This window comes from Ursus maritimus, unplaced genomic scaffold (genome assembly GCF_017311325.1).
Source record: "Ursus maritimus isolate PB19 unplaced genomic scaffold, ASM1731132v1 scaffold_1, whole genome shotgun sequence".
In the NCBI taxonomy this organism is placed as follows: domain Eukaryota; kingdom Metazoa; phylum Chordata; class Mammalia; order Carnivora; family Ursidae; genus Ursus; species Ursus maritimus.
Window position 1 is genome coordinate 98048278 of NW_024423343.1, and position 15442 is coordinate 98063719.

The 15442-nt window shown below is 44.5% G+C and overlaps 1 pseudogene; it reads right to left on the reverse strand.

Moving 5' to 3' along the window:
* Positions 1 to 1357: 1357 nt before the first annotated feature.
* On the reverse strand, positions 1358 to 1876 carry LOC121104499 (annotated as a pseudogene).
* Positions 1877 to 15442: the final 13566 nt, after the last annotated feature.

The window sequence follows — 15442 nt, forward strand, 5'->3', positions numbered from 1 at the left end:
GAAAATCCAGAAATAGATTATAAAATAAGTGAGAAATAAAACAGTAAATCTGGTATTTCAATTCGTGAGAAACAAAAACATTAATTTCAGATGACTTAATGATTTAAAATGTGGAAAAAATAAAAATTACATCCAAGAGCCTACATCTTTAATCTAGAGACAAGGACACCATCCAAATTGATGCTAGAAAACCAGAAGTTTTTTTAAAGATTTATTTACTTATTTTAGAGAGAAAGAGAGCAGGAGCAGGAAGGGCAGAGGGAGAGGGAGAGAGAATCTCAAGTAGGCTCCATGCTGAGAACACAGCTGGACGTGGGGCTCAATCTCACAACCCTGAGATCACTACCTGAGCTGAAACCAAGAGTTGAAGACTCAACTGACTGCACCACCCAGGTGCCCCTAGAAAACCAGAAGTTTTAAAAGCAGAGCAGAGCAATTAAGAACTTACGTATAGCGAGACATACTAAAAATTAAGTCAGTACACACAAATGGATTTGGGAAAATATTTGCAATGCAATAGATAGGGTTAAATCTATAATATATAAAGAGTTTACACAAATTGACAAGAATTGGACAAACAACTGATAGAAAAATAGGTAAAGAAACTAAGAAGATAATAATCTGCAAGAGAGCAGATTTAAATAATCAACAAACATTAAAAATATGTAAATTCTGAAGTAGTCAGGGAAATGTAAATTAAAGTAACAATGGTGATGTATAGCATGGTGACTATAGATAATAAGATCATACTGCATATTTGAAAGTTGCTTAAAGAGTAAATCGTACAAGTTCTCATCACACATACAAAATTTTGTAACTGTATATGATGACCAATGTTAACTAGGCTTATTGTGGTGATCATTTTGCAATATATACAAATATTAAATCATTATGTTGTACACTTGAGACTAATATAATGTTATATGTCAATTATACTTCAGTTAAAGAAGTAAAAATGAGCAGTCACTTTATAACTATCAGGTATGCAAAAATTAGAACACTGGAAATGCCGTCTGCTGGTTTCTATATGGAAATATAATTTATGACAGCCATTTTGGAAAGTGATCTGGCAGCATCTATTAAAATTAAGATATTAAAATTAAGAGCACTCTCATTTCTCAGTGTTTATCTCATAAAAATAAAAGCACCTGTATGTATGGACATATATATAAGAATATTTATTGCTTGACAGAAAAAAAAATTCCTATCAATTAGGAATAGATGAATAAATTATGGCACATTTTTCATATGACAGCCTATTATGCAAGCATTTAACAGGGTGCATTAGAGCTATGACAGGTGACCTATGAATTGGAGCTCCAAGTTGGAGTGATTTTCATGAGTGAAAATCATTTTTTTTTTGGTGAAAAAATTTATATTTAGAGTTAGCCAGCTGGACTCAGTTTAGATGATCCCAATTTTGTTGGCGACATCCAATGCATCATAGTCAGAAGCCAGTCGAACGTTTACCTTCTTCTCCCCATCAGGCCTGATCGAGGTGTTGACCGTGGCCATGTCAATGTTGTAGAGCCTCTTCACAACCTGTTTGATCTGGTGCTTGTTGGCCTTGGCCTCCACAATGAACACAAGTGTGCTGTTGTCTTCTATCTTCTTCCTGGCTGACTCAGTCATGAGCGGAACTTGACGATGATGATATAGGGATCAAGCTTGTTTCTCCTGGGGGCGCTCTTCCGAGGATATTTGGGCTGCCTTCAAAGACGCAGTGTCTTGGGTCGTTGGAATGTAGGTGACGTGCAGATCTTTTTTTTTTGTGACCGTGGATGCCTTTCAGCACCACTTTCTTGGCCTTCGAAGCCTTTGCTTTGGCTTTGGCTTTGGGAGGAGCGAGGGCTTCCTTCTTCACCTCTGGTGCCATCTTTGTGAAAGGGATTCTTGAGTTACTATTGACAAAAAAAATAAGATAAAGTATGTAAGATTAGTGTAGAACATTGACCAAAAAACCCAATAATGTATATATATGGTGATATATGTGTCTATGAAACCATTATATTTATGCATGCATGTAAAATTATCAGTGTGCATATAAAAAATTTATCACCAAGTATTATAAAATATAAAGGTGTGGGAGTGTGCATGGGAGCGAAAGATGACTTTTGAACTGGCTGAACAACCAAGGGTTGATGCACATATTAGAATTATTTTGGAAGGAAGATCGAGAACTGTGCTCTTGCTCTGGTTCTAGTTCTTGTCACCATCTTGGTCATGACATTGGAAAGATACAGAAACTATGTTGGTTACACTTGCAGATAAAGGAAAGAAAGATGAGATAGCTATTATGTTTGATGACAGAAATAAGATTCAAAACAAGCCAGAAGATTTGCCCAGAGCTATAAAATGAACATTAATCATGGTAAATATGAAGTCCTGCATCTAGGTTTGACTATATCCATTTCCTTAAACTCTCGGTGTGGTAATTATCAGTTTCTGGTCTATGAGTTCCATGAAGTTATTGACTCTGTCTTATTTATCTTCAAGTCCCCACTACTGACTACCCAGCATAGTGCCTGCCCCATAACTGCACAGGACAGAGCCTGGATAGGGTCTGGGGGGCCAGGGGAGATGAGATATGAGGCTACCCTGCACAGGGGGAAGGCAGGACACACACGAGGGGCACCTGCTGTTGTCAGACTCCACGCGGGCGCATTTTAACCTCCTAAGATCCCTGGAGAGTGAGTAATATTGATACACTTTACAGATTAGAAAGTTAAGGGTAAACTAGTTATGTTACTTGTCCCAAATTACAAAGTACTAAAAAGGAAAAACGGGGATTTGAACCCCAGGTTTGCCTGATTTCAAAATCTCCCCCCCCAAAACTGGTAGGAGAGCAAATGTTATTTTAAAATCATGGGCACTTAGAGGTGGGAAATCATGGGGGCGAGAAGTCAGGGTGCAGCTGGGGGGAGGTGCTTGAGCTCTGGGTACCACTCAGCTACTCGCTGCCACCACCACCGCCATCTTTAACCAGACCAGCTTTGCTTTATTCTTTTTTGCTTTGTACTTCATGAGAATTGTTGTTTTATTCTTTGTAAGATTCCATTTGAATAAAGAATTCCCTGACTGGAAGGGAAAAAAAAAGAGCTTAAAACCAATGATCTCACGCATCCCTGGGTTGATCTTGATTACATACAAGAGACAAATGGAATTCCAAGAAGAGAGCAAATTGGTTGAATTCTCGAGGCCCAGCCAGGGCTGGCCCCAGACCACCAGCAGCCTGGGTTTCTCCTGTGCCCGCCCTGGGTGGAAGATGGGGGTGGGGGCTGTTTTCAGGTGGAAACATCCACAGGGCCGCTACCTCTCCCCTCCTCGGCCCAGACTTGCCCAATCACCACTCCTATTACCCACATGGCTGCTTTTTTCTGTCCGTCCTCTGGGGGAGGGTCAGGGGCTTGCCATCAGGGGTCTGTCAATCTTTCTCTGAGTGCATCCACTTTTCCAGAAGGCCATGCTCCCCCCAGATGCTTAAAAGTCCATTTGGGGCCCCCTGTGGGGTGCCTGAGACTGCCCCACACCAGGAATTGCTTCTTGGTTGCTTTCCTGCCTGTGCCTGCTTGACTAAGCAGGGCTGGGTCAGTGCCATTCACCCCCTTTCCCTCCCTCCAGGAGGCTGGCCTGGTGACCCAGGCAGGCCCTCTCCCCTCAAGCCACTGAGAAACATCACCAGCTCTGTCTCAACCACTGCATTGTCTCCCTGCACTTCAGGAAGTGGACAGCCTCAGACACTGAGAAGGACCCCAGGTTTGATGACAGTGGGCAATTGTGGGGGCCTGCTCCCTGACAGTAGTTCCATCCAGGGGGAATTGTTGGAGTAGAGCTACTTTCAAATAGGAAATATAGTATTAGCAACTCTAGTCACCGGGCTGTACACACATCCCCATGATTTGTTTATTTTATAACTGGAAATTTGTACTCACTGATCTTTTTTGGTCATTTTCAATTATACATTTGATTTTACTTACTTATTTTTTTAAAGATTTTATTTATTTATTTGACAGAGAGACAGACAGCCAGCGAGAGACGGAACACAAGCAGAGGGAGTGGGAGCAAAAGAAGCAGGCTCCCAGCGGAGGAGCCCGATGAGGGGCTCTATCCCAGGACTCTGGGATCACGCCCTGAACCGAAGGCAGACACTTGACTGAGCCACCCAGGTGCCCCTCAATTATACATTTTAGATAGAAGTTTACCAGTAGAACTTTCTGTTTCTGTGATGGTGAAAATGCCCTGCATTTGTGCTAATCAATATGGTAACTGCTGGCCGCACGTGGCTTTGAGTGGTTGAAACGTGATCAGTCCAACTGGGGAACTGAAGTTTTAATTTAATTTAACTTTAATTAACTTAAATTTAAATACCCACATGTGTCTAGCGGCTGCAGCACAGAACTAACTGGATTGGTTTCAAACAGATAAAACGGTATTATTTCTTTATACAAATGTTCATAGCAGTGTTATTTATAAAAGCCACAAGGTAGAAACAACCCAAGCTTCATTAACAGCTTAATGGATAAGTAAAATTTGCTTTATCCACACAATGGAATAGTATTCAACCATAAAAAGGAAGGAACTACTGACATGGATGAACCTGGAAAACATTACGTTAAGTGAAGGAGGCCAGACACAATAAGGCCATATATTGTATGATTCTGTTCATAGGAAATATTCAGACTAGACAAACCCATAGAGACAGGAAGCAGATTAATGGCAGCCGGGGCCTGGGGCACATGGGAAGGAATGGAGAGTGACCGTTGATGTTTTTCCTTTTGGGCTGATGAAAATGTTTTACACCTAGTGGTCATGGCTGCCTAGCATTGTGACTGTACTAAATGTCACTAATGGTAAATTTTACATTATATGTATTTTACCACAATAAAGCAAAACAAAATGAAAACAAAGCAGAGATGGTATTATCTCTTATTATTCCGTTGGGAAAGGGGGTGAAGTCCTCTGGCCTCAGTGGAACTCCAGCCCCCAAGGCATACTCAGCCTCTTGCTGCTTCCTTCCCCCACCCCGAGGGCAGAAGACACCACCCAGGGTGACAGCTGAGCTGCTATCTCCGAAAGGACCAGAAAAGAGCCACACAGTGACAGAGTGGGGAACAAGCCACCAGTTAAGGTTCTCCTAGTCCTCCCAGGGGCACTGGGGAGCATCCTGGACAGGAGGGTGTGACATGGCCCCCCTGAGCCTCTAAGACTTGGCAGCCCCGCCCCTGGGAGCTTGTGCTCCCATGCAGGACACTGAGGAGAGATGATTAACAGTCCCTTCCGTGGGCCCAGCCCCCATCAAGGCAAAGTGTGCGCCTATTAATCAGGCAGGAGTGCTCTTTGCTCAGACACGCGTTTGGTGGAGCAGGCCCCCAACATTCATCGAGGATGCTGTGTGGAGCTCTTAACCTTTCCCTGAAGTCTGCTGGGAGCCCCGCCTCCCTTCACACACAAGGAGCTGGCCAAAAGGACAAGGCACCGTAATTTAACTGGGGGTGCCACTCAGGAAGTGGTGTGCCTTCAGAAATGACTCAGGCATGAGACCACGCTCCTGACTTCCAAAATCAATATTCGCTGTCCAGGTGGCACTTGAGACTGCTGTGGGGGAGATCCCCTCCCTGCCTGCCAAATGAAATAAATTGTGAAGTCACCTGGTCACAAGAGAAAAATGACCCCTGACCAGGGAAAACGCGGTCTTTGAAGGAAGCACAGAAAACTCAACACTGAGAGTCCTCTGTGCTGCTACCCAGCGCTGTGTCCCCAGGCTGCCACGTGATCTTTCCATTTCCAAGTCTGTTGAAAGGGGCCAGTGAGCCTGTCCTGCTACACTCAAGGGCTTACAAGAGGACAGGCTTCTGAAGTCAGAGAGACCTGAGCTCAAATTTTATCTCTGGCACCTATGAGCTGTGTAACCTGGGATAAGTTGTTCAGTCTTCCTAAGTCTGCTTGCTCACCTGTAACATGGGTAGAAGAAAGTCTACTTGACAAGGTTGTCATGGGAATCAAGTGGCATAATGGCTTGTGAAGCCATTAGCGTTATGCTTGGCCCCTAAAGAAGTGCTCAATAAATAACACCTATTATTTTAATTATATATACTGTCAAATACGGCTCTAGATGGGGAAGCAATTTCAAAATATGTGGTCTATTTTGCTAGGGTGACAAGGTCTCGGAAGCACTACAGAGAAGCAGAAGAGTTGGGAATGAGCCTTGGGGCGCTACCACTGGCAAGTGGGACAAAGTCCTACTATGTTTTATCTTGTGTCCCATCTTGGGTTCTCAAAATGGGTCCCGATTGCTCAAGAAATGGACCCTTAGTCACCCAGAAAATTCTCACTGTGGGTCCTTCTTACAGATTGAATGTGTGCGCCTTCCGACATTCATATGGAGAAAACCACCCCCCATCGAAGGGGATGGTGTTCAGAAGGGGGACCTGGGGGAGGGAATTCAGTCATGAGCATAGAGCCTCATAAATTGGATACTGTCCTTATAAAAGGGACCCAGAGAGCTCCCTCACCTCCTTCCACCGTGTGGAGACACAGAGAAAAGATTGCCTTCTGAGAGCCAGGGAATGAGTCTTCACCAGTCACCCTGTCTGCTGCTGTCTTCATCTTGGACTTCCCAGTCTCCAGAACTGTGAGAAACAGATGTCCATTGGTTAAGCCACCCAGCGTGTGTTATTTTTGTTATAGCAGCCTGAATAAATCAAGAAGGCCCTGGAGATGGCTCTGCTAATTGTCCAGAATGTGGGTCCATACTTTTTTGGCTTACCTCTTCCTCCCCAGCTCTGTTTCCCTGGGCTTCCCAAATCCGCTCTCCACACCCTGCTCAGATGACCCACCTTGGACACACTTCTCAGGTTATATCCGTTCCCAGGTTATATCAGGTTCTTTGGGATCCTGTTGGACCCACCCTTTGGCTTCATCAGCTTGGATGCAAGAGTGAAACAGCCTCCTTTGCCACACCCCATCCTGTAGGACTACAGCCAGCCTCACAGGCTGCCCATCCTAGACCTCAGTTTCCTCCCTCATAAAATAAGGGTGTTGAGGCAGATGTTCTGGAAGGTTCCCTCAAGCTTTGACATTCTGTGATTCTAAATACTATTATTGATATATACAGAATTTTTGTTGTTCTTCTTTTGTAGGATGCAACCTGTGAAATCAGCCAGGACACAGGTGGTTCTGAAGGGATGAGTCACTCTGGGGCAACTGAAACCCCAGATTAATTAATTCTTCTCCAACTGTCTCCTATTTATCTCACCTCCATTAACCTTTGGGTCTGTTTATTGTGAGAAGCCTGAGTAGGATGGAAGCAGGATGATTCCTGCCCAAAGTATCAGTCAGCTACCTGGGTTTGTCACTGGGGAGTAAGAAAAGCTGGTTGGAGAGGTGAGCAGAAGCCAGGGCTCAGAGATTGTCAGGGCAGGGATCCTTCCAGAGCTGCCTCATAGGGATGAAAAGTGAGACATCAAGTCCTTCTCTAAAATACCAGCCTGCCACCCCACTCCAGCTGTCAGGGACCCTCAGGGAGCTCCATAGCATTGAAAACTTTAGCTGCACTCTCCATTTGATAGCCACTAGCCACAAATTTAAATGATTAAAGTTAAATATAAATTCAGTTCTCCTGTTAAAACTAACCACATTTCAGGTGCTCAATAGCCACAGGTGGCTACTGGCTACCATATTGGACAGCACAGATAAAGAACATTTCCATCATCACAATGGAATACAGTACTCCTAAGAGCATAGAAAATGGAGCCAACATTTCCCTGGCATCAGAAATACCTAAGACAGCTATAACAAGGCATCCTGAGGTCACATGCCAGTCCACTCTGAAGATGTCCCAGTGTCTTACAACATCCCATACCTCCTCTTGGGCTCTGGTGCAGTTAAGCTGTGATGTTGAAGGGGGTGCTGTTCCTACTGTCAAGATCAAAAGCTTAGAGTGATACCTGAAACCTCAGGCATTCTCCCCTCTCACAGAGCTCTCTGGAAGGATGGAAGTGGGAGATGGCTCAGGTAAGGGAATTCACATACACTGAGCATTTTCTGCATGCCAGAGTTGTGCTAGATGTTTCACACATGTTGTTCATTTAATCCCTAGAACTAAGCTTTGAGTTCAGGTATGCTGTCACCCTCTCTAACAACTCCTTGAAGTCAAGGACTGCTGAGTTAATACTTGCCAAGTTCTCAGAACAGTGTCTGGGACACTGTAAGCACCATATAAGTGTTTGCTAAAGAAGAACGAATCCACCTTGGATTCTGTATTCTAAGCAAGTTGGGGGCAGAGCAGGGGATAGAATCTGGGCTGCTGTCTGTACTCCAGGGCTCCTTTTGCTACAAAACCACTGACAACAAAGCCTGACATAGAGGACACTGATTGTTTTGGGTCATCCCATTCCATTCTCCCAACCTCCTCTTTCCTCATCATGGATAGTCTTGATGAGCTGTAAACCATGATGCCCTCCCTGCCCTAACCAACAGGTGGGCCTTTCTCTGCCAGGACTTTGACTTCTGAGCACAAAGACTCAGTGATGGAAAGCCCCCCTAGAGCTCCCTCACACCAGCATCAGTGCCTAGAGAAGAGAATTGATCAGGTTCTACTTCCTCGGTCCCCAGAGCTGTCCTGTAATCTATTCTGTTCCTAACCTGGTTCTCCAACTACCTGCCAGTTTTTGTGAGCTACATGGTAACCCTTCATTCAATTGCCTTTTTGATACAACTGGCCAGAGTTGTTTTCCGTAGCTTGCCATCAAAGAAGTTTGACTGATACTTCTTCAAAGGAATACGAAGTCACAGCCCTGAAAAAGATTAAGTAGGAGGAAGATAGAGATGGAAGAAACTAGAATGGAAAAGGGAATTGGTTCTCAGCAGCCATTTTTCTATGCCTTGATGATCCCAAATGATTCTTCGTGGAAAGGCAGGAGACACTGAAGAGTGATGTGACACACCGAGTAATTGGTGTGTCTAATTCTTCATCTTCCCTATATCCACACCTTTTGTCATGTGGTTTTGCTCCCATTAGAGGTGAGGTAGATTTCTCTACTCCCAGAATTTGGGTTTGACCATGTGACTTGCATCTCCAAAGAGACATTAATTAGTAAGCATCATGTGCACAGAGGCTTAAAATATGCTTGCACATTTGGGCTCGTCCTCCTGTGCTTCTGCAGCTGCAGTGAGAATCACAGGCCCAGGCCCTGTGGAGCAGAGCTGGACCCAGATCTTACAGTCACCCTGTTGAGCCCAACTTGGATCAGCAGAATCCCAGCTAATCCACAGAAGCAAGAGTGAGAGTGAATGATTGTTGCTTTAAGCCACTGAGTTTTGGGGCAGTTTGTTACACAGCATTAGCTAACTGATACAAGTAGATTATAAACCAAAGTGCTAAAGTGCTCTCATAAACAGTAGCTTATTTATGAATAATAATAACATTTACTCCTTTATTTATTTATTATGTGTCAAGTCCTGGGTATTCAGTTTGTATGTGTTAGTTCATGTAATCATCACCAAGAGCCTTATAAGGTTAGTGCTATGCTATCATTGTCATTATATAGGCAAGGGCACTGAGACTCAGACTGGATGAATATTGCCAACATCATACAATTAGCAGGTGGCAGTACTGAGATGCACACCCAGGCTTGTCTGCCTCTACATGTTGTACTTTTCATACCTCCTCCCTCTTTCCACCCCTTTCCATGGCTCTGACACTGGATTTAGATGACTGTACCCAAGATATCCCAAGCACGATATACAGAATTTCAGGCTCAGGGATTTTATTCCAGGAAACAGTATCAGGCAACACAGATAAGGAAATGTGCTCCATATCTCACTAAGAACATGCAACTATTTGTTTAATAATAGTAAAGGACCCTGAATGTCATCTCCTGCATTCTTTTTATATTCATAATTTAAAAATACAGCTCTGCTATATTTTGTCTTCATCCCCTATACCAGGCATTGAAAAGTACTGTGGATTTTCATATCTTCTAAATATCTTGCCAATCTTTCCATTTCCCTCCACTCTTCCACCACCCCTCTCCTGGGTTTCATGATCCTCTCCTCCTGGCTCTCCATTTCCAGGGTCCTCCCTGATCTATTCTCCACTCTGCAGCCAGAGTGATCTTCCAAAATGCAAATTGGACCAGCCTCTCCCTCTGTTTAAAACACTTTAATGGCCTCTCATTACTTTTAAAATAATAACAAATTACCTGCATGTGTCCTGCAAACCCTTGCATGACCTGGCCCCATCAACCTCTCCAGCACCTTCTCCCACCATGCTCTCTCTCACCTGCTATGCTCCAGACACTATGTATATTCTACTCTTACCCAAATGTCCTGTGCCCCACACTTCCTTTAATCACAGGGCCTTTGTACACACTGTTCTTACTGGAATATTCTTCCCACATCGGCCCTATCCCCAGGTTAACTCTTACTCATCCTTCATATCACTCCTTGATCTCCACCTCCCCTAACCAGCATCCCCTTCCCGATGAAGTTAGATTTCCTGCAACATATCTCCCAAAATCTGCATTCTTCTCCAGTGTAGACCTCTCAATAGCTGATATTTATGCAATTGTTATATAATTACTGGATTAAGGCTCCTCATCCCAGTGGGCTGTTAGGGTTATGAGTTTAAGGACAATGTCACTCATCACATGCCTTCTACTACCAGCCCTAGCGCACTGCCAAGTCCATAAGTAGTGGCTGAATGGATGAATAAATAATTGAATGTTATTCCCTCCTCACCCACAGTTATCCCCAAATCTGCTCCTCCTGCAGCCTTCCTCATCTCAGTCAGCAGGACTCTATTGTTCTGGTTCCCAAGCCAGAGCTCTTGGAGTCCTTCTTGAATCCTTTCTTTCTCTCATACCCTGTATCTGGTCCACCAGCCAATCCTATGTGATCTACCTTTACCACATGTCCAGAATATAAGCAAGCACTTGTCACCTTTGCCACTACCCACCTTGGTCCAAGGTATCACCATCTTCCCCCTGGTCATGGCAATAGCCTCCTAACTGCTCTTTCCGCTTCATCTCTTTGTCATGAACCATATTTTTAATTGTTTTCCTTATTTATTGACTGTCTACCTCACTAGAATACAAGCTCTATGATGGCAGGGATTTCGTGTGCTTGCTCACCTCCACATTCCCTTAGGCTAGACCCTGCATGGTACATAGTTGGCTCTCTACAGATACTTGTTAAATGGATTAACAAATATCATAGCTCAGTCAACCTTGCAAATCAGACAGCTAATGGCAGACACTAGGGAGTCCTGTCTCTAATCTGCCTGCTGATGCTCAGGAAGGCCAAGCATGTGCTTAGCTGTTAAGTGCTTTTAATTTCACTCCTGCTTTGACTGCCTGAGGCCCACCCAACCAGAAGGTGACCGGCCATAGCACAGCCAGCCCCCGTCCCGCTCCTTGGGATTTACAGTTCTATTCTGCAGCTAGAGACGAGACTTAGAGTCAATCCCTGGGACAGGTGACACTGGCTTGCATCAGAATATAGATGAGGGTATCTGGGTCTCTCCAGAGAGCTGTTCTGGTAAGGAGATAAGGAGGGTTTGAGTTAAGTGGGATAGGAAGGCAGAGTAGGGTAGGGGAAGAGCTCTGGGCAGAAAAGGAAGATCTGACTGAGGGAAGAAGCACACCCCTGAGGTCACAGCTTTGCTGAGGCCTGGACTAGTCTGAGGTATCAAGTGCTCATTCTACCCAGTCTGGAAAACACAGATGGAAAATCATGTCCTGAAGGACAGTGAGCAGGACCACAGAGCTGAAATGAAAGCAGGAGGCCGGGTCACAGGGAGCCGATGCTGCACGTTAATAATTGCCAGTATGTTCAAAAGCAGGAGGAAGAGGTTGGTAGGCTGAGGGTGAGGGGCTGATGTTATGGGGTGGCTGCAGCAGCCCCACTCTAGAAAAGAGGGGAGAAAGGACTGTTCAGTGCTAGCTCTGAGCATCCTGAGTGACGGGGCTGTGTTTGACCAAGCCAGGGGGCAAAAAGGGCTCAGGGGAACTAAACTTCTGTCTCTATGTCCCTGGATTGGTTCAGGGGCCCTTTGTACCCTCTGATTCATGGACACCAAACCACATAGCTTGAGTCCCTTCATTTCCTCCCACTCTCTGACGTTAAGGACCTGGGCTTCTGGCTGAAATAACAGAAAACAAAGTGCATTTCTCAGAGGCATTTGGACTTATCCTTTTGGTAAGAGAAGTGGAAGAAAGACGGATGGGTATTGAAGGGCAGGCATGGTGATGAAAGGTGCTGAATCCTGGGCCCATGAAGCTGTTTCCTGCTCCCAACTCAACTGGGACTTTAAAAGAATCCTCTTGTGGTAGTTTGATTCACAGGAAACCACATGGAAGTTTTCTTCTAAAGAGCGTGTTAGAACTGTAATGTGAGTGCTATGGGCTGGCCATGAGTTAACAGCCAGAAAATCCTATCCCCATGTCCTCGCTGTGGAACAGAACGGTGCAGCCAGGGTTGACCAGGAGAGCCAGCTCATGTGAGGCCCTAGCTCCTTCCAGGCACCACCTGTCTGTAGGGGAGAACAGAGTCCCTGCAGCCAGGTGCCCTGTCAGGTGCTCAGGGCTGGCTGACTGTCATTCCAAATTACCTGGAGCCACTCTTTGTACAGTTGACCCCTGAACAACACAGGGGTTAGGGCGCTGACCCCTTATGTAGTCAAAAATCCCCATATAACTTTGACTCCCCAAAACTTGACTATGAGTAGCCTACTAGTGACCGGAAACCTTACCAATAAATAGTTAATTAGTACATATTTGGGGGGGCATCTGGGTGGCTCAGTCATTAAGCGTCTGCCTTCAGCTCAGGTCATGATCCCAGGGTCCTGGGATCGAGCCCCGCAAGGGGCTCCCTGCTCAGCGGGGAGTCTGCTTCTCCCACTCCCACTCCCCCTGCTTGTGTTCCCTCTCTCACTGTCCCTCTCTGTCAAATAAATAAATAAAATCTTTAAAAAGAGTCATAGGAGAAAATATATTGACAGTACCATACTGTGTTTATTTTAAAAATCCACTTATAAGTGGATTCATGCAGTTGAAACCAGTGTTACTCAAGGGTCAACTATATTTGGCTTTTATAAGATGGCGACCAATGGCAGCCAACAATTGGATATTGGCCAAAAAGTAATTTCCAAAAACCATCAGCCAAATTGAATGCAGTCAATAAGTTAAATCTGCATTCAGGACTTCCTGTGCCTTTGGCATTGGGCCAGGCCCTCTGGGACAGTGTCATGGGGCTCCAGGGAGAAACGTGAGCTTTGTGCCAAGAGGAGCAGAAGTGTGAGACAGAGGAGCACGGAAGATATGCCCAGGGTGGCAGGGGAAAGCATTGGTGGGGTGGGAGAAGGGACAGACCCTGGAAGCCTCACGTGGCCCAGGCTGGGCAGGAAGGTCAAAGGGTGACCCAGCCCAGCACACCAGCTGGCTTGCAAATGTACCTGGAGGGTGTGTTTGTCCAGGAGGGAGTTTGAGCTTCAATTATAGTTTATACACCTTATAATGAGGGTTTGCCAGTTTGCATTTTATACTTGTGGAAACGTGGTTACCCTTGCAGAAGGGGGAAATCACGCCCACCCCTCTTTCCTCCGAACCAGTGTAACATAGGACTCAGCCGCTCAGAATGCAGAGTGAGAACAATGATCGTTCAGTGCGCTCTCATCTAAATAATCTTCGTGCATTTGGATTTCACATTTTCTTTCAAATTGGAGATGCAAGTTAGTCTCCCTGCTAACAAAACACTTTCTTCATCCTACACTGAATCCCTCAGCAAATCCTCAAATATCTTTGCAAATCTCAAAGATATTAAGGCATTTAACTTTTTTTTTCATTTAGACCTTTGAAGTGTGCTGTGACTAGAATAATTTCAGAGTTAAAACCTGTCGACTGCATAGAAAATTAAGGAACCCGCCTGTCACCCTGGTAGCTGGGCTGATAACTAATTACTTATAGATTATAAGTCAAATTTCAAAAAGATAAATATTTAAATAAAATGTATAATCATTTGGAAATACCACTAAGTGTTTTGTAATTATTGTCTTGAAAGAAATCATTGCTCAGATGGTGCATTCCATCATCTGATGGGCCTGGCAGTTTCTAGAGGGGAGGGTACAGAAGGATGTTGGATTATATTTGCATGTTTGTGTGTGTTATACATGTTTTAATAAAGACATTAAAGGGCAATGTGATGCTTGGAGATACTGAGGTCTGCTTGGAAGGGCAAATTTATCACAGGAGCTTTATCTTCATCAATCAATTGTTTAGCTCTGCTCTGGCCAGGGATAGGTCATAACATACCCCAAAGCCAGAAGTGAGGGCTTTGCCAGAATGGAAGTGGGGGGATGTTCTGGAGAAGGAGGGAGAGAGAGTGTAGGACCATTCCCTCCCCATAGACTGGTCGCCAGTTCATAAATGCTCTGCCTTCCCTTTCTCCATCCCTGTCTTTCTTCAGTTTCTGGATCTTTTTGTCTCCAAATATCCCCATGCCCCACCTTTTTTGTGGGCCTTGTTGATTTTTAATGTTTTAAAACCCTTTACCTAGATTCATTCTCTCTCTCTCTGAACCATTTGAAATTAAGTCACAGACATCACCACATGCAGCCCTAGTCCCTAGGCATGAGTAAGAATATTCTTCTACAGAACCCCCACACAGCAATCACATGTAAGAAAATGCACATTAGGGGCACCTGGGTGGCTCAGTGGGTTAAACGTCTGCCTTTGGCTCAGGTCATGATCCCAGGGTCCTGGTATCACTGCGCATCAGGCTGCCTGCTGAGCCTGCTTCTCCTTCTCCCTCTACTGCTCCCCCCTGCTTGTGCTCCCTGGCTCTCTCTGCCAAATAAATAAATAAAATCTTAGAAAGAAAGAAAGAAAGAAAGAAAGAAAGAAAGAAAGAAAGAAAGAAAGAAAGAAAGGAAGGAAGGAAGGAAGGAAGAAAGAAAGAAAGAAAGAAAGAAAGAAAGAAAGAAAGAAAGAAAGAAAGAAAGAAAGAAAGAAAATGCACACGAATTCAATAACATCGTTTCAATTTTTTTCAACATTCCCAAAATATCTTTGTAGCTTTTCTCCCCCCTGCACCACCCCGCGCCACATCCTTTTGTGCCTATGCCCACTTTAACATCATTTACCCTGGAACGAGTCTCCTACTGGTCTTTGTCTTTTGTAGCCCTGATATTTGTAAAGATTTCAAGCCAGCTGTTCTAGAACATTTCCCACATCTGGATTTGCCTGATTGTTTCTCATGATTAGATTCTGGTTAGGCCTCTTTGCCAAGAATATTACCTAAGAATTACTGGTATTTCTAATTGTTTCACATCAGAAGATACATATTTTCAGGATCCTCCCGGATGATGTTTGATTGCTTGGTTAGAGGAGGGCTTCCAGACCCTGCCATTGAAATCGTACACACTCCCCTTGGAATTATAAACAGT